The sequence below is a fragment of the Corvus hawaiiensis genome, chromosome Z (genome assembly GCF_020740725.1).
Source record: "Corvus hawaiiensis isolate bCorHaw1 chromosome Z, bCorHaw1.pri.cur, whole genome shotgun sequence".
Classification (NCBI taxonomy): Eukaryota; Metazoa; Chordata; class Aves; order Passeriformes; family Corvidae; genus Corvus; species Corvus hawaiiensis.
The window spans coordinates 75,659,293-75,678,108 of record NC_063255.1 but is presented as its reverse complement, the minus strand read 5'-3'; the positions used below and the strand labels follow the sequence as shown (position 1 = coordinate 75,678,108).

General features: G+C 42.6%; 1 long non-coding RNA gene across 1 annotated transcript in view; it reads left to right on the top strand.

Moving 5' to 3' along the window:
• The window catches only part of LOC125320549, a 62,574-nt gene extending 43,975 nt beyond the window's left edge, over positions 1-18,599 (top strand). Inside the window, exons 2-3 of the long non-coding RNA XR_007201174.1 lie at positions 14,258-14,372; positions 15,611-18,599. This is a non-coding gene — a long non-coding RNA (uncharacterized LOC125320549). The remainder of the gene's footprint in view (positions 1-14,257; positions 14,373-15,610) is intronic.
• The last annotated feature ends 217 nt before the right edge of the window (positions 18,600-18,816 follow it).

Genomic DNA, 18,816 nt, shown 5'->3' with positions numbered 1-18,816 from the left:
ACTCAACCCAAATTAAACTGGCAGACCATGTGTTGAGAGCTGTGAAAAAGTCTAAAGTACTTGTATTGTGGTACCTAAGAGGCTCTGTAGCCCACAGTGCTCTGCAGCAAGCAGCAGAAATTAAGGCAATAATATAAGCAAGCAGGCTGCTTACCAGCACTGCAAACTTAAAAGAAGTTTTTAAACAACTTTCTCTGCTCTAGTTCTCCCTAGACCTGTGCAACATGTTGTCTACAAGGAAAAAAGTCTTTTCCTGGAAGTGAAAGGAGGAACAATAGACTCTCAGTGCTGTCAGAGCTAATGACAACCCCCAAGAGTGGGACGAAGGAAATCCCTGAGGGGAGAAAGTCCATGGAGATTGATCAGAAAACGAACAGTTTGAAAGAATTCAGAAAATATCATGCATTTGTATAAACCAAAAGCAACTCTCAGCTCTTGTGGAGAAGTCTTCCCTTCGCCTGCTGAAGGTGAAGCAGGTAGCAACCATAAACAGAAGCAGGTTGGTTCCTCTGGCTCATGAGCTGCCACTCCTCATCTGTGCATGCAGTGAAATCCAACCCGGGAATGCTACTGAGACACACAAAGCAAGCTTTGTGAAGGACCTAGGAAGGTGGAATGTGAGAAGTGTCACATGCTTTCCTTGCTCTTCCACCCTGCCTTAGGCAACTGGTACTGTTTCCTCTCATGGACACAGTACTGAGTCAGGGGAATTTGCAGTCTAATCTAGCACGTCTCTTCTTACAATGCCAGAAAAACCTCAGAGAATGACTTAATAATCTTGTCTTTGGAGTGGAAAAAATTAAGAGTTTTTGTGGGGAAAATAAAAAACATTGGATGGAAAACATTAGAGCTGTAGCCTGGAGAAATGAAAAGGCCAACACGAAGAGCAGGTCCCACCAAAATGCTTTGCAAGCCCTCAGGCAGATCATGGCTTTTTCTGGCATTCAGTCCAAAAATGCATTCCACCCACCAGGAGCTTATTGTGCCATATGTTCCGCTTGGCATGTCTCTCCTCCTCTGAATAAAATTAACTCCTGTAACCAGCAAGTGATAAATTCTGGTGAACACTCCAGGCCTCCTCTCAGTAAAGCTCACCTGGAAAACATCAGGTTGCCATCTTCAAACCCATAGATTTCCTGCTTGCTAGTGTTAACCAAAGTAGACCTTTTCCTCTCTTTTTAAGCCCCCATCTAACTCCCTACTGACCACAGGCATCCTTCCTCCCAGGGATGTGGAGCTTGATCAAATACATGGCACATGAATGATGCACTGGGTGCATGGTCTTCTAGTAAGAACAAGCCAAGGCTCGTGCCAAATGAACATCTTACAACATTTCTGCAAGAGCCTTTATCTATTCAGGAGGATGAAAATAAAATCCAACTCAACCATGAAGGTTCCCCTGCAACAGTGTTGTGTTTCCTTGGCATGAAATCTGAATGGGTTTCTTTGTGCTATTATCATTCTTCAGAAAAGAGAGGAAGTTCCCAGTCCTTCTGGAAGGTTCTCTGCAAAGCCTGCTGACAAGGAAGTGTGGTATTTCAGGGGTTGGTTATCATGCAGACAGTGAAGCAAGATTTAGCATTTCAAATTCAATGATTTAGCTATTGGAGACAAGATTGTCCCTGATTCCAATGAAAAGAAAAAAAAGGAAAGTCTGTTTCTAGTCCTAGTGGTTGTAGAAATTCAAAAATTTGACCTCTTCAGGCCTTCACACCAGAAAGCAAATGAAGAATGAAAAAATGTGCTTAAAATTATTCAGGCCTTCGGGTGGGCTCACTCATGAATTTTGGATACCTCAAAGATGATGACATATTTTAGTTTTCTAGTTCCCCACTGAGTAAGCATAGCTCAACTCAGTTGCAGGCTGATTACTTGGCAGTTTTCATAGTACTCAGTCTGGCAACCAGTGAGGGGTTAGAGACAAGTCACAACTGATAAAACAGGATTTTCTCTGTCAGGATGGCAATTACTTTGGCAGGATTTGTCTCACAGTGGACCGTGCTAAGCTGAACTAGCTTTCTCCTGGTGTGGACTAAGAGACATTTACCTTAGCTCAGCAGATGGGAAGCCCCCTGCTGAAGCATGGCAACTTGAGGGCAGACCAACACTTCTGGGCAAAATAGATCTTGTGTGAGATATCTTTCACTGAGAACATTGTATGGGAAGAAATAACGGTGGAGATGATTTTTCATAAGGAATGGGATGGAGAGAGGAGACAGGAGAGAGGAGGAAAGGGAAAAAAAGGAGAAAGGAGAAAAGAGAAAGGAGAAAGGAGAGGAGAGGAGAGGAGAGGAGAGGGCAGAAAAATCCCCATTACTTTGTTTTACAGAATCAGAAGGGCAACCCAGATTTGAAATAGTTCAAATTTCAATTTTTTTTTTTCTCCTGTGGCACAGTAAGACTGTTTGGCCTCCCTGTTGATTAGAGGTCATCCATTCCAGCTTTCTTCTCATGGGAAAGCTATAATATTGGTAATACGACATCCACACAGTTACACTGTAATCATAATAGTATGTTAATCCTTATAATTACCATGAGAAGCAAAGCAGATTTGACCATAATTATCTGTATCTCACGTAATCATGGAAAATTCATGTTATTTTGATTCTGCTGATTGATGTGTCATTTTGGAGCCAGCATCCAGACATTACCTCTTGATGGCTACCTAGAAGGCTTTGGATTAGGTACCTCCAGGCTGAAAATATGAGGCCAGGTCCTAACGTGACAGATATCAACATAGTTTCACCTAAGTTAGGGCAGCTGCCAAGCCATAGCTGGGTGTCTGCTGGTAGCATGTGTTTGTTCCTGCTTCTTCCCAAAAACACAGGGGAAAATTGCAAAGTTCAGAGAAGGACAGACAAAGTGATCTGTGAAAAGACATCTTGTGACAGGAGGAACAGACAGGCTGTGGGAGAGCATGAGGGTTGTGCATTTCCCCGTTGTGCACTTCTGATTGATTTTGAGAGGAGAAAAGTTCATGAGCTTAACAGGAAGAGAGGTTTCACCAAGGAGCATCTGAGATAAACTCTGTTATTTCTCTCTGTACATATTAATGGTGATTTTCCACTGTTACTGAGGGCAATGCAAGAGAAATTATTTGTAAAAACATAAAAATCCAGATTCCACTCAAAGTAGAAGGAAGAAGTGACTGATGAACCTCAGATGCAACAAACAGAAAATGAATGGCTGAACACGAGTGACCTTAAATGTGAAGATTTGCAGAGGGTCAGGGTGACAGGAAGTGAGATGAAGCCTATTTTGGCCATCTCAGTGTATTACACTGGATACTCCTTGTACTTATGTCATAGGAGGAGATCAGAAATTTACAGGCTCCCCCATTGTCTTCCTGCCTCCCATTTATGTCAAAACTGCTCCTGTCCCTTTCAGTAGTACAATTAATCCTTGAAAGTCATCGGAGCAGAAAATTATGCAAATTAATTTTCAAGTTTGAAAAAAGGATTAAGAATTGAGAGGAGCCAAAGTAAAAGGACTATATTTTGGTCTTGCACACCATGCTTTCTTCTCACTGTGTGTCAGACAAACACATGACTCTGACTTGTGAAGATTACGCCTCTGTAAGGGATCTTTACAGATGAATCTGAGTCTCCTGCGCAACAGCAACAGCAGATATTCACAGACCTCATACCAGCAGTTTTTGTGGAACTATTCCTTCATGCCATGGATTGTTGGGACTTTCCTAAATGAACTTGGTAGCTGAGATAATTTGCAGGCTGGTTTAAAAATGAGAGTGTCACAGTGGTGAAGCAAAGCTGTTTCTGGCCCCTTGGAACTGGAGTCTGCTGTGACCATTTTCCCTGTACTGCCAAGGTTAAAATCACAACAACATTAGAAATTAGTCATGGGCAGGCTCAAAGGCATTTTATTCGTGGGAAAGGTCATCTACTATGAATGTAAGTGATGTAAACAGTGCATGGTGACATGTTATGCTTCTTCTCCTTTTTTTTTCTTCTTTTTTTTCTTTTTTTTTTCCTGTGAGTACCCATTGATATTACAGGCCAAGGGCTTAAATGTACATATCTTTTTTTCTTTCTCCTTTTTCCTTCCTCCTGGTCTGGCAGTTTCTGTGCTTCTGCTTGTCTTTGGATTTTAAGAACAAAACAGTACCTGTTTTATTTGTGGATTCCAAGCCTGCTCACAGATTGCTCCATTCCCCTGCCTTGGCAGTCATCATACCATGTTTGTGCTGGTTTTTAACAGAGCTAAACCTCACCTGTCACTTTCATCTGCTAACAAGGTTTCCATAACAAGCAACGGAGTGCTGTGGAAGATGCATATATTATCCTCCTTTCACTGTCATTCCTTCTAACTGCTCATATGAGGTAGAACACTCATCCTGGCTACTTATATCCTTCTCCCTTCTAAATTTTCACCCAGCAAACTAGAGCACTTTCACCCACAGAGCAGAAGCAGGAGCTTGCTCTGATGGGTGGTAATGGGATTCATCTGCTTTCAATAGATGTGCCTATGCATCACCCTGCTGCTCCCAAACAGTCCTTTTAACCCTTTCACGTACTCTGTCAGATCCCTAAGTGCCATCCTGTGTCTCTGAGTGACTGGGAGGAGAATAATGAAATAAACAAGAAAGAGTTAAGCGTGGTTGAACTTACTGCCCAGGTGACTTCTTTGCACATTGATGTCATTCAGAAGCAAGTGGCATTTCAACATTCACTGGCTCTCCTTCAAAGGTACTGGATCTCTCTTCAGATCTCTAAACACCCTCCTAGATTATCTCATACCACCTCTCTAGAGGACACAGCCTTTCCTGAAGCTATCAGGCCAAGCTCTTCAGAAAGTTTGTTGTAGCATATCTATCACATGGCTCCTTTCACCAAGAGATTATCTCTACTTCCATCTATATTTGCACTAAGCTGAAACCCACAATGTCATTTTTTGTCATTGAGTGATACCATAAACATCAGAAAGTCAGGGGTTTGAATTCAGAAGTTGGTGAAAGTCCCCTGCATTGTTTTTGGGGTGTTCATTAGGGTGCATAATTTTCAGTATTACTGGTGAATGGGAATTCTGCTCACTGATAAATGAGAACAGCAGGTTGAGTATGAGGGATTCATTTCAAGAAAGTGAATTGCCAGTGCAGCAAAGAGTAAATGATAAATATGTAAATTTTGTGTTTCTATTTCTCTTATTATGATCTATTTGCAAAAACTTTTACTAGAAGGGATATTATGCAAAAAGCACTTTAATGTCTCTGTTACTTGGTAGTGTTTAGGCTAAGATATATGTGCATAAGTCAATTTTATATGCGTCTGCTTCATATTTAGATATCACCTCTGCTGAAATTATAGGCAAAATGTTGCTGCAACAAAATATTATACTCCACTCTGCCAGGTCAATATAGAATTTCCCAATCTGCCAAGCTGATATTGCAATAAAATTTCCCTGTGATGCCATACTGATCAGAGAGATTTCTGCTTTATCATGCTTTTCCAAGCCCAAAACAATAACCAGTTTTGCTAGAAGAAATGTCTACCTAATTGTGAGCAGGGAACCAGCTAGTGATAGAAAAGTGCCTCTTTCACTTGAGATGAAGAAATCGTAAACCAGACCAATGAAATCCATGTTTTCTTGTCAAATAGTGCTGAAAAGTCAGATTCCTGCCAGTCTGATGCTCGTTAGTGCCTCTGTGTACCCACAAGTTGGTCTCCTTCAGTTGGGCCAGGTTAGTACAGCTGAGCTGAGGTGTGCAAAGCATTCACTGACTTTGGAAAGTTTTTTAAAAAGCTTAGGAGATAATTGATTAAAGTCTGGACTTGCTGAGCTGTGAACTTAGCTATGTTTCTTTCAACACCAGCCATCTTGCTGCCTATGATTGTATTTTAATGGAGGGTGGAGGTTTTGGTTGTGGGGGGAATTGGGAGGGGGGAGCCAAAGCAGCACACTTCAGAAGTTCCCTCAGATTTTGGGACTGAAATCTCAAAAAGCTAATTGCTTTCCAATGACATTTGGAGAGAAAGCACACTTACACAGTGTGCTTGAACTCAGGAAACTGAATAAATTTTCTTCCTCCTAGCCTAAAATATTTGACTGGAATACTTTTTTTCTTCTTTATTTCTTCCTTTTTTTTTTTTTCCCCCAAGTGGTTCCTCTGCTCAAAGCATGGCTTTGTTTTGTACTTTCTTACTTAATTTCAACTATTTTAGTTGATTTGTTTTCAGCTGGTGCCTTGTTGTTCTGGTTGGGAAAGCAGTATCCAGCCACAGCTTGAAGAGAGGAAGATTATAGATTGCTTTCCGAGGGTGGGCTGAAGAATGCCAGTCTGGAATTTCTCGTGTCCATCACTCAGGGGGCAAAGATTTGTCTTTGCAGCTTAGAGTTGTGATTCAGGTCACATAATTTGAATTTAGATCTACTGACATTATGGTTATATAAGATGATGCTCTCCGGAGTAAGACTCTTGCCTCTCTTCAGCCCATTTCTGGTTATGAGCTGTTCACTTGAAACAGCAAAACTATTTCAGGAAGCTTCCTCTGCATGCGCACTGGCAGGAGAGCAAGCAGGGAATCTTGTGGATTAGGAAGGAAAAAAAGGCGTTTTATAAGAAAGAGTCATTACAGCTAGGTTTGTCTCAGAAAGGGTGGTAGTCATTAGATGAATATAAAATGAGAATAGGTGGTAATATTCTTCCAAATACTACTTTCTGTTTCTCTGCTTCTGCCCTTTACTTCATCTTCTGTTTCACCCAGTTGAAAAGTCTCAGTTGTTTCCACCTCTCCTCGTCACACCACCGATTGCGTTTTCCATTACTCCTCTTCCATCCTCTTTATTCCCCTTTTGTCTCCTTGGATTGCCTTTGGCACTTTCAGCTGTCACTCTAATTTTTCATTTGTGAGCTCCAGCACACAAACACAGGCTCCTGTACACACATCCACGAGCAGCCACAAACTCACTCCTTTGCTCCATCTCTGGTAACACCTTCTCTGAGGACAAGGATTCCTCTCTCAGTTGCTTCCCGATTACACAAGTGGTTCCCACAAAGTCTGTGGGTTAGTTTGATACCACTGTTTTTTCATTTTCTCATTTTGTCCAATCTGACTGTAATCATAGCCTTGGAGAGGTTTTGGTTCTCTTGTTTTATCAAGATGAAACTGTTTTGGGGTTCTTTTGACTCATTTTTCTCTCTGGCTCTCTACTTGTTATTTTATTAAATTGCTAAGAATGAGAGGCTTTTTAATGTGCCACTGAAGAATGTAAATGGTGTGAAGTTTTGAGGGAACATTGTTGCTCTGAAATTGCAGGTCAGCGCCTACTCTCTCACCCTCCTTTTGACTGAGGGTGAGCAGAAAAGACATTCAGAAATACACAGGGACCTGCTCAGCCACACTCTCCTTTTCTCTCAGAGTATATAGCTCACTATTATCTCTATGCCACTGGTAAGAGGAGGGGATAATATCTGTAAATTGCCACAAGTGTGATTACTTCCAAATAACCACGACTGCATCATACCTGATGGCTCAAATAATACTGGGACTTGGTTTTCCTTTTTGCTTTATAACTGTGGGTAATATCTTGAATGAAGCCTTGAAGGAACATGGGCATGTCACACAGGTCAGACAGGACACATTTCCTCCTAGAAAGACTAGGATTAGGTTTGATTTTTATGTGCATGAATACACACAGAGCGTGGGGAGGCCCTGGCACAGGGTGACCCAAGGAGTTGTGGATGCCCCATCCCCAGAGGTGTTGAAGTTTGAATGGGGCTCTGAGCAACCTGGGATAGTGGAAATGTGTCCCTGAGACCATCAGGGGGGTGGAATGAGGTGTTCTCTAAGGTGCCTTCCAACCCAAACCATCCTGTGATTCTATGATTATACACATATATATTGGATCTTTTTTGTGACCAGTGCTGCTCTACAGCTGGTTAAAGAGTGCCTGGCCTGAAAGCTACTCCAAAAGCCCAACTGCAATATTATTTCTCCAAGCTGCACCCTAACCTAATATTCTGCCCCCTAAAAAGATTAGAAAACCTCCTCTGTTTTAAACTGTTCTCCCCCAGTGCCCCCTTTCCAAAAGAACCTCCCTGCATTATTGTGCTCTCTGGCTGGGTGATCTCATTAACAGATGATGTCCTTAGGAAATGGTTTAGGTAGTATACTTGTGTGAAATTCTTATGCAAAACTCTGTAGGGCTGGCTGACCTGGTTCACCAGGCTGCTTCTGCTCCTGCACTGAAGGCAGAATGGAAAGGCTGTGTGTTTCCTTGCTGCTCCAGCAAAGTGTATTTTATTGCTCTGTGTTATCTACTTATTGTGCATGTATAAAGCTCTTTGGGTGACTAAGTTGTTTGCATAACACATTATATTTCTGGCAGTAACTCTCCCTTGCAGGGGGGATGTGTGTGAACGCCTGCTCGTGGCTACCGGCGGGCTATGGCACACGGGGCACATTTGAGACACAGGAGGACAACCACCGTGCTGGCCAGGTGAAAATTTCTGCTGCATTGCTCTCTCCTGGCAGTTGTGGACTGGGAGAGGGATCCTGTGAACTCAGGGGTGCATGGTGCCAAAGGCTGAGGGAGCACAGCCCCCGGTATCCAAGGGCTTTTGCAAACAGTGCTCAAAGCAGCATAAATTCCTCATCAAATGAAGCAAAATCCCAACTCCTGCCTGAACCATAGTCGCTGCTGGATCAGGACTCTTGTTAGGTTTGTAGCTTTTGGATTAGCGAGACCCTTTATTAACTGGGACCAAAAACCTTCTCTGAATGGCTAAATCCTGAATTACTGAGCCTTATTCTCCTGGTCTCCAGGAAAGGTCACTGGTGTAGGCCTCCTTGCATCTTCAGTGTAAAAATATGTCACTGTGGGTGGTCATTCTCTCAGCTACCGTGCACCAGCTTTGTGGAAGTCATGGCCTATTGACACTGAGGACATCTCTACCTTCCCTTTGTAGGAATCTGAATTTAAGCCATGAGGTATTTGTGTAGCCAGTTAAGGGTTTAACCAGTTACTTGCCCTGTAGAATGAATAAAATCCGAAATTACAAGTTTGCAGGGAGTAATTTGACTACTTTAACTTGAGAAAGAACTGTCAAGGTTAGGATGTCTATGCTGTACTACATTGCTGAATTTGTTAATAAGCACACATAACTTAATAGATCTAAACCCCAAACACTTTGATCATGATAATAGTGTTTCCTGATATACACAGTGTGATGATGGCTTGGGACTAAATTAAAACATTTCCAGTTGTTTCCAACTTAGTTAAATCAAAGTGTTTAATCCCACAGATATTTTGTAATTAATTTTGTAAGACAGCTAAACTTCCAGCAGTTTGTTTTGTGTTAGTGGACACAACACAATTCTTTTATACTTCGGCTAGGAAAGTAGATAAGCATCAACAAGCAGACATGAACAGTCATGAATTTAACATGGTAAAAAAAGTTAAGTTTCAGGTCACACTTTGCCCTATAAAATTTGTATCTTCACTGAATTGTGCAGGTAGCAGGTCTCTTTTTATTTATCCCATTATGAAACCATGTGTCACCACGTTTATTGATAAAAGCAAAATTTGGATTTTAAAAATGGCCACGTCTGCATTTTTCTGGCTTTGTTGACTGTTGGCAGGAGAAGACAATTCAGGGTGTGTGGAATAAAAGCCAACTTGGGGTGAACACTAGTGATTTAGATCAGCTTTCTTCCCGCAGCTGTGTATCCCAGCCATGTACTCCATGCTGCTGCTTTAATGCACAGGGCACACAGGATTCTGTTCTGAATAACTTTATCCAGGAATCTCTGGCTGGAGCTAATGTGGCACACTGAAAGGAGCATAAATAAGGTAAAGGAGTAGTCTTCATGACCTTGTTTAGACAGTGTCAGAAGAGCCGCAACATTTCACCGACGAGCTACTCCAACTCTATCACCAGGACCTGAAGCGCTTTCATTTTCTTGGGAAGAGTTGGTTGCATCCAGTTTTATGCCCAGGGGCTGTGCTGTGCAGCACAACCTGCTCTCCCTGGTGCAGTATATACCTCTTTTGGAACTTAAACAGGTGAAGAACCACTGAAGGTGCTCACAGAGTCCCAGGAGACTGGCGGGGAGTCGGCAGGTCACAAAGGGATTAAAAGCTGCAGCAGGACAGCCCGCTGCCCACATTCCTACAGACACACACGCTGACACAGAGCTGGGAACAGCCTCTGACACAGCACACATATGCAAATCACTGGGGACACTGCTTAACTTCAGAGTTCAGGGAGAGGGTTGGTGTTGGGAACTCGGGGCTGAAGTGGCACGTTACTGGTCACATTAGTCACCCGTCTTGATTGAGGCAAAGGTCTGCAGGGATCGTGGGTGGATCAAGGGGAGGTGATGTGCAAACTGGAGGAGTTGCCACTTGTGCTTGCTGTGGTATCTGTTGCCTGTTCCTTCCAAATATGAGTTTCTTTACTGTTTTCCTCTTTGTCCTCTTCAGATGCACTTCTTCCTTCTTCATCTTGCTTCTTTTTTCCCTTTGAGGCACAATGTTCCTTCCCCCTCCTACCCTCCCTCTTTGTTAGTTGCCTTTCCTATTATTCTGCAAATAGATGCAAACACCGAGGGACTTCGAGCGGATTCAAACTGGTACCTCTGTCTAGCCACAGAACCAAGCTGAGTTTTGTGTATTCTCTTCCACTTTGTTCTGGTTTATTGTACCTCTTCCTTCTGCACTGCTTTAAATTGTTCTCTGAGGAATTCCAAGTCTTTATTTAATGATTTAGCAGAGCTTCTCTCTGAACTCACCGTAAATTTCACTGAGCATCTGTGAGTTTGAATTTTGTCTTGCTCTGAATTCTTTCACTTGCAGTGCATGGTTTTATAGCACTCTTAGATTCATTTAATCTTGTGTAACACATGAATGATCCCTCTCATTCTAAAGGCCACATGCTTGACTTGGTAATTACTATGGGTCTGTCTCTGACTAGTTTGGTTTTGTCTCTGTTTCTTGTCTGTTAATTATTTCATGAGATCTTGCTGTATCTTATCTCTCATCTCCAGTTCATACTGTTATTTATTGTTCTAATTTTTAATCCTGAAGTTTGAATTCTGTAGAAGTAGTTTTGTCTTAATTTTTTTTTCTTTTAATGTCAAGACCATGTTTAGTTTATCAAGTTTGATCACTAAGAGGCCATCAGACACATTAGCCTTTCACACCAAGTCTGTGCTCTTCCAAGACCATCTCTCAGCTCTGGTAGCCTGGTGATTTTTTGTAAGTCAAAATGTCAAGGCAATGACCAGGTAGGTCTTAGACAAGCTTGTGAGAAAGCATAAACTTTATTGGCTTTAATTGTTCAAAAATCCTCTCTTCAAGCTCTCTCTCCTCTACAAAAATATAAAAAAAATCCCCCTCCTCCTCCCCCCAGCCTGTGGTTGCCTTCCGAATCATTTGACCTGGTTTTGTGGGTGCATGTGTGGAAATAAGTCAGGACGTTCCCTCTACAGCCATTTAGCAGGCCTACAGGCCTAAAAGACAGGGCCATCTCCAAGTGTCCTGAATTCCCTTCCGTGTCCCAGCCCCTGGCAAGAGAGAAAGCTAAACATTTCTGAAAAGTAGAGCTTGCTTTGGGATGTGCATGCAGCTGGAATTGTGGACTGCTTGCAAAGGGTTCTTCCTTCCCCTTCTTTTCCTTCCTTCCTTCTTTTCCTTCCTTCCTTCTTTTCCTTCCTTCTTTTCCTTCCTTCTTTTCCTTCCTTCTTTCCTTCCTTCCTTCCTTCCTTCTTTTCCTTCCTTCTTTTCCTTCTTTCCTTCCTTCTTTCCTTCCTTCTTTCCTTCCTTCCTTCCTTCCTTCCTTCCTTCCTTCCTTCCTTCCTTCCTTCCTTCCTTCCTTCCTAATTCCTTCCTTCCTTCCTTCCTTCCTTCCTTCCTTCCCCTTTCTTTCTCTTTCTTTCTTTCCTTCTTTCTCTCTTTCACTTTCTCTTTTTCTCTCTCTTGCTCCCTTTTTCTTTCACTCTTTCTCTTCCTCTCCTCTTCCTCTCTTTTTCTCTTTCTTTCTCTTTCTGTCTTTCTCTCTTTCTCTCCTCCTCTCTCTCCCCCCATTCCTTCCTTTTCAAATGAAACCCAAGACTCAAAAGTGCCCTTGTTAAGTCAGAAGCCAGAGCTTTCAGAAGACCCCTACATATGGCCAGACAGACAATAAATTTGTTGAGTTGACAGCAGTGTAATGGTGGAAACACAGATGAGATTTTGTGCCTTAACACAGCCCTTGGAGCTAACCAAGGTTATTGGGATGGTGTAATGTTCCTGAGGAGCTCCTTCTGATCCCTGCCCCACCTCTCAGGAGATGCTTCCCAGAATTCTGGGTTATTCTGCTTTTTGCCTCTGCTGTGTGCGTCAAGCTATGTGATATTCAGGGCAGTGAAATAGACTATCATTTCTAAGAAACTAAATGTCTGCTGTGGCAGAATGAGTTTTGAAGTCCCGAGCATGTAATTTTGTCTCGAGCAAAGTGATCTCTGAAATATACAAGGGTAGCACGATCTACATGACAACTAGGACTAAAAGACCTTATTTCTGAATTGGAAAAGCTTTTCATCCAGAGGCTGTGAGAGTGGATGAAGTTTGCAGTATGATGATTCAGGTGCGAGTGAAAAACTGGACCATCTCTAACAAAGGTCTTAATTTGAGATATGTTAAATCAACAAAATTAAGATTAGGAGAACATACAAATAATAGAAAATCTTGCCTGTCAAAACTTTTGAACAAACTGGCAGCCTTTCATTTTGCTGAGAATACTTCATGTAGTTTTCTGATATTTAGTGAAATGATTTGAATTTTAAAAATATTTCTTGATTCAAAACAAAATGTAGCTGCAGAGAAAATAGTTAACTTCTGTTGGTTTTTTCCCTCCTTTCTTCCCCCTCCTTGACTGAGGAGATAAACAAGGAAACCAAATTATATTTGTTTTAATTCCTTCTGATTTGAAAGGAAGTGAATATTGTTTCCAATTGATGAGAAATACTTTTTAGCATGAATCACTTAATTGAAAAAAATCAGTACATTAAAATATTCATATATTAGCATATTTTCAGATGCAGATTTTCCCACTGAACATCTTTCAACAGTCCTGCTCGGATTACAACTTTTCCAATGCCTTCATAATTTTGGGAAGTCTTGGGTGGACAGCTGCTCACACTGACCAATTCCAGAGTCAAAAATTCTGCAGTCAAGTCCGAGATGTCCAAGACTGTAACCTCCCATGACCCACCTGAAAAAAGATCTCATGCTGAGGGCTTGGCTGCTTGCTGGGTTGGGGTATAATTGATGAAGCACGAAACTGAATAACATGTAGAGGCAAAAACTCTTCATGGAAAACTCTTGACAAGGCAGCATTCAGGGCTATTAAGAGTGGTAATTATCTGAAATAAATTATCTGAGGCAACAGACAGGGACATAAGCAGAGAGGCAAAGAGGCCCTTCTGAGAAAAAGCCCTGATACCCGCCTCCCACAATTTTACCTCACTTCAGGTCAAGTGTGACACTTCCCTGCAGCAGCACCTCATGTCCTCAGAGAAAACAAGTCCTCAGCTTCTCAAGGTCACCGGTATTGTTTTGTGTTTTGCACAGGGAACTCGAATGGGAGCGTGGGGGGGGGTGTGTTTGACTTGTGATGATCTCCTTAAGTAGTATCTCAGGGCTGCAGTGTGTTCTGTGGTCTACATCAGAATTTGGAAAGTCCTTCAAGGACTTTCCTGGTCATCTGGGAAGACTGTCAAGATGCAGTTTTCAAGGTTCTTGTCAGACCCAAGTTATGGCTGGTCTGAGTGTTTTTGCCTGTCTGCCCGAAGCAGTGCACTACCAAAATAGGTTTTATGCATCTCTTAGGTATTTGTCTCCAGAAATAGTTACCAAGGAAGTCTGAAATATCTCTTGCCATGGCTTTAGACCACGGTGGGAGTTCCTAGGGTAGGCAGGAAAGAAAATTTTTAGGAGGTTGGAATTCGTCTTCTTCTTTTAATGTTTGCTTCAGTACCTTTGTTCACTTTTGAATGTGACCAAATTCTCAGAAGAAGAACAAAATCCCTACTTTCTCTGTGCTCCTCACTGCTTGTGGAAACTCCCGTAAGAGCATTTTCCCAAAGAAACAGTCTGGCAGCCTGTGAGAAGAGCACAAGCCCTGCTCCCCCCTCCTGCACTCTTACCTCACTTCAGGTCACGTGAGACACTTCCCTCCAGCAGCACATCATGTTCTAGGAGAAAACAAGTCCTCAGCTTCTCAAGGTCACTGGTATTGTTTTGTGTCTTTGCACAGGGAGCTGGTTCCTGCAATCAGACTTCCTTGATGTCCTTCTCTCATGGAGGGAATCAAAGAACTCCATTCGTGAAAGGCTGACAAGCCCTGGCATACTTGGAGAGACCAAACAAAGGTTAGTGTGGGTGGATACCATGAGTCATTTCTATGACTAAGACTCTGGTATAAACTACCCCTTCCTGGTAATTTAAATTTATTAAGGTCATGGGCCATCTAATGAATCAGTGTGTCTAAATGAATCCAAGTGTGATGCTCATGATGTTAAACACACCAAAAAAAAAAAAGAAAAAAATCAGGTGAAGGTAAAGATTTAGTTCTCTGTGATCTAATTCAGCGTGAGGCCTTTATTCCTGCATGTGCTATCAAAATGTGGTTAGCTGGTAGTGCTGACGTGGTGCTTCTGTTTCCTGCTATTTCCTGTTATTGATGCTGGACTTGGACAGTCAGCACTTACTAGAAGCCACTAAAATGCCTTCTATGGTCTTTGAAAGGACTTTTCTGGCCAGAGTCAGAACGGAGGAGATCCCTCCGTTTTTGTGGTTCAGGAGAGCATGGACTTTCTAACCCCAAACTGCTCGAGCTATTTCTGTTCTTATTAGCAGAATTTTAATTAACAGCAGGGAATTTAGAAAGAGTCTTGACTCCGAATGCCATGAGTTAGTTGTGGGCAATGAAAGTGGTGTCTGCATGCACAAGAAAGCTTCACACATGAAATACCAGCAAATATCAACCACTGCTGCAGAGGACACAGCTTTCATCAAGGGGACTGCAGATCCTGGATCCTTAGTAGTAGACAACTGTGGTCCTTAAGAGTTGATGACATCAGTTGGTAACTGATGGAGCAAGGACAGGGGACACAAATTATGTCCTGCCAGACCCTTTTCTGTGTTGTTGCCAAAGTCACAGCTCATTCCTGACCTCTGCCAGCCCTCCTAAAATGACAGCTGTGGGTTCACTCCCACCCTGTGTGGTTGCATCCAGGCTTTCAAGCACATTTTCCCCTTGGTTGCCTGCCTCACTCTCCCTTGCTGACAACCAGAAGATGATGCAACGTGTTCTTTGCTCATGTGTGGCCACCAAATGAAGTCAACAGGTCATTTATGGAGGTGGCTGCCTCTGAGTGGCAGCAGAGCCTACAGAAGCAGCCCATAACCTTCCAGTTATCAAGCAGGAGTGGTGGGGCTGGCCTTTGGGGAGTCACCTGAGAGCCCTTAAGCAGAAGATGAAAAACATCTTGTTCTGAGTGTCTGGCATCCAGGAGAGGAAATGAACTTGGGTTTATGACATGGGTAGCAAAACAACAGGAGGTCAGATTACGGAAATGCCTTTTAAGTGATGTTTGTTCTCTTGCAGTTTTCAAAGCAGCTGATGGATATTTCAGTAGGAAGGACTCAGTCAACAGACTTGGCAGAGGACCCCATCGTTTCTCACCTACCTTTCACCAATAGTGAGGAATAAGTGTTGGGTGTCAGGCTGTAGACTTCACTTTTAAAAAGCAGGAAGTCTTGACTGCTCTCCAGGATCCAGCCGCAGGCTCCAGACCTGTTGATATTTTCAGATACATGGGAACTATGAATTCTTTGTGGAAAAGAGCTCCATGTAAAGGACTTGAAATAAAAATCCCCCATGTAAACAGTAATGTGCTACCTAACAACCCTGTCTCTTGTGATCATGACAACGTTTTCTTTCTTTGCCTGTGTGAGGAACATAGGGGTTCACATTTATGAAGGTATGCTTTGATTAATGCCTTTATTGTTAGTCCATAGAATGCAGCCTTCGTTTAAATTTCCATTTTGTTTGGTACAATTTTGCTCATTGTGTACATTATTGGGCAGAATATCCTTGTTGGTTCATTTACAATGGTAAGTGCTCTTCTCTCCAGGGTCACCACCAATGCTTTTACATTCTGATGGGTTCAGTCTTGCTGCTGGCACAGATCACTGTGACTTCATGTCCAAAAATGTATGCCCTGTTAGGCACACTGAAAAGATGTTTCATTACTGCTGTGGAATAGAGCACACTCAACTTATCTCTTATTGAAACAAAAAGGTGGGTCTGAAGTGAGTTTCTCCCCCCTTTTTCCTATCAGCAGCTCTCTCTTTCTGTGTGTGAATGTGTGTGTGTGTGAGCATATACACTCATATCAGCTTCTTAGGAACTGTACACTGCTTTCAGTGTGTAAAACTACTGCTTTCCACAGAGATTTGCAGCTTACAGATGAGAAACTGAGGCACAAAAAAGCTGGCAACTAGATTTTTTCCATTTTGAGACATAAATTCTGGATGGGAACTGGGATGAGGTATCTGAATGAGATACTCAGAGAGCTGTTGAAAAGGAGTTTTTATAGGATCTCTTGAACCAGGCACATCAAACAGTGAAGGAGCAGGGGTTGGATCAAGCAGTCCTGTTTGGTGGTACCCCATTGTTGAGGTGATGTGTACTATATTTGTATCCACCAGACTGCAAGACAGGGCAGGGCTAATTCCACCTGGGGATCCAGCCTGAAATGGTTTTTCCACAGTTTCTGGTTCTTAACATTTTCTTATAACATCCTGAAAACTCTTCTTAGACTTCAGGTGCTCAAAATATTCAGGCTTCTAAATTAGCTGCTTATTGTTGCCTATCCCGACATGGGGACATCCCATTGAGCAGGGCTGGATGTCCATTAGCCACCCAAATGCTCACCAGAGCTTGCAGGCTGAGGCTGGGTGCTGGCTGGATGTCACACATGGTGACTTAAAACGGTGCTTGCCCAGGGAATTTGGCTCTTTGATCCGCGTTTGATAATTGGATCATTCCTAAACTTGAAACTTGTTCCTGGGGGAGAAACACACGTGCAGAGTGAAAGGACAGGATTTGTGCCACCCTTTTCCATCCAGAAATCTAACCTGTATTTGTGGAAGAAATTGTGTTGACCTTAGCCAAGTGAGGAAACACAAACCTAGGAAAGATGCCCCAAAGTAACCAGTTGTGCTTTCACCCTGATGACATGGTGTGGGGCAGTCCAAATCACACCCTCAGCAGTGAGTGAACGTCTCCTTGGTGGCAGGCTGGCTTCACAGATAAAACAGTGCAGTGATAGGACTGCCAGGTATTATTTTAAAGGAACCTCAGTTAATGAGCACCTATTACAACAACTCTGACAGAACTTAGGCTTCAGGCTGGCTGCAGAGCAAACCGAAAGCAGCTAGAAGAGAAACAAAAATACTGTGGGGTAACATCAATATGTTGACCACAGGGTCCCTCCAGTGCAAAATATTCTGGGACACTAATAAAAATAAATTAATCCTTCCAGCCAACTTAAATATCCCCTGACATAAAGAATTTAGATTCACTATTTTTAAACACTGAAGAAGAAAAAAAATTATCACTTGTGCAATGTTGTTACAAGATTTCTCCCATAGCCCTTAACTCAGGCATATTTCATAGTGTGTATTAATACATAAGCAATCACACAGAGCAGTTTTTATTTAATAAGAAAACAGGAATATAAAATTATAATATGTACAGAATAAGACAGGACTGAACTTTTTCTGGGCCACTGGATGTTAAAACCTTCCATCTCCATGGGGGTTTGCCAGAATTCCTCCATGCTTCAGCAGCAGACAATGAACTAGATTGTGACTCCATGGAGCTGAATTCCTCCAAGCAAATAGCTGGGATGGATAACATGCCATGCCCCAGCTTCTGGTGCAGTACTTGCTAACTCAGAATTTTCTAGCCTGTAGAGAAGGCCTCCATGACAGGGAAGGATGGGATGGCTGGAAGGGCAAGGCTAGGGAGCAGCTCATCTGTAGTTTTGGGGATCTCACTGGTCAGCACCTCTGCAGAAGGTCAGCAGTATCTCCTGCTGTCCTGGTGAAATGGGGCAAAAATCTGAGATGAGACTCTCATAGCTGAGGCTGCCTCTGCAAAGAATGGGAGATCTTCTCAGCATCTGGTGAAAGCCATGCTTGCCTGCTGAAGGCATTTTCAAGAGATAAAAGGAGCAAACTGACCAGCTGGACACATCATAAAATCTGTTGGCTGTCATGTGAATACGACTTGTGCTGAGGAAACAGACTCGAGGAGAAAGAAGGAACTGAGGCGCTGGAAAACTGACCTCAGACCACTGGCAAGGTGGCCACATGTAGAGCACTGGCCGTGTACAAGGCCACCTGTCTTCTTCCTGCTGTGCCACAAAGTGCATGGATGTTAGAAGTCATGTGTGATTTTATTTGGTGGGGACCCAGAACTTGTCAGCAAAACTGAGGACCGATCACAGGCCTGTGTTCAACATCTTCCTGAGAAAACTGCTCAAAATATATGACTACATTTTCTTTTGTGAGGTCTTTTTCAGCATAGCCACAGTGTTTTACAATAATTCTCAGGGAGTGAAAAGCTTACTTGCTTTCAAGAAATCCTTCAGAATAGCAATAAAAGTGATGAAAATTCTCCTTATGGCTGGTGTCTGACTCTGTACTAATTTGAAAAAAGTCTGCATGTCCAAAGATTAGTCAGACACCCAATCAGACTCTGACATCCATGTCAGGGACAGCTGCTGCTTTGTGTTTCAGCTA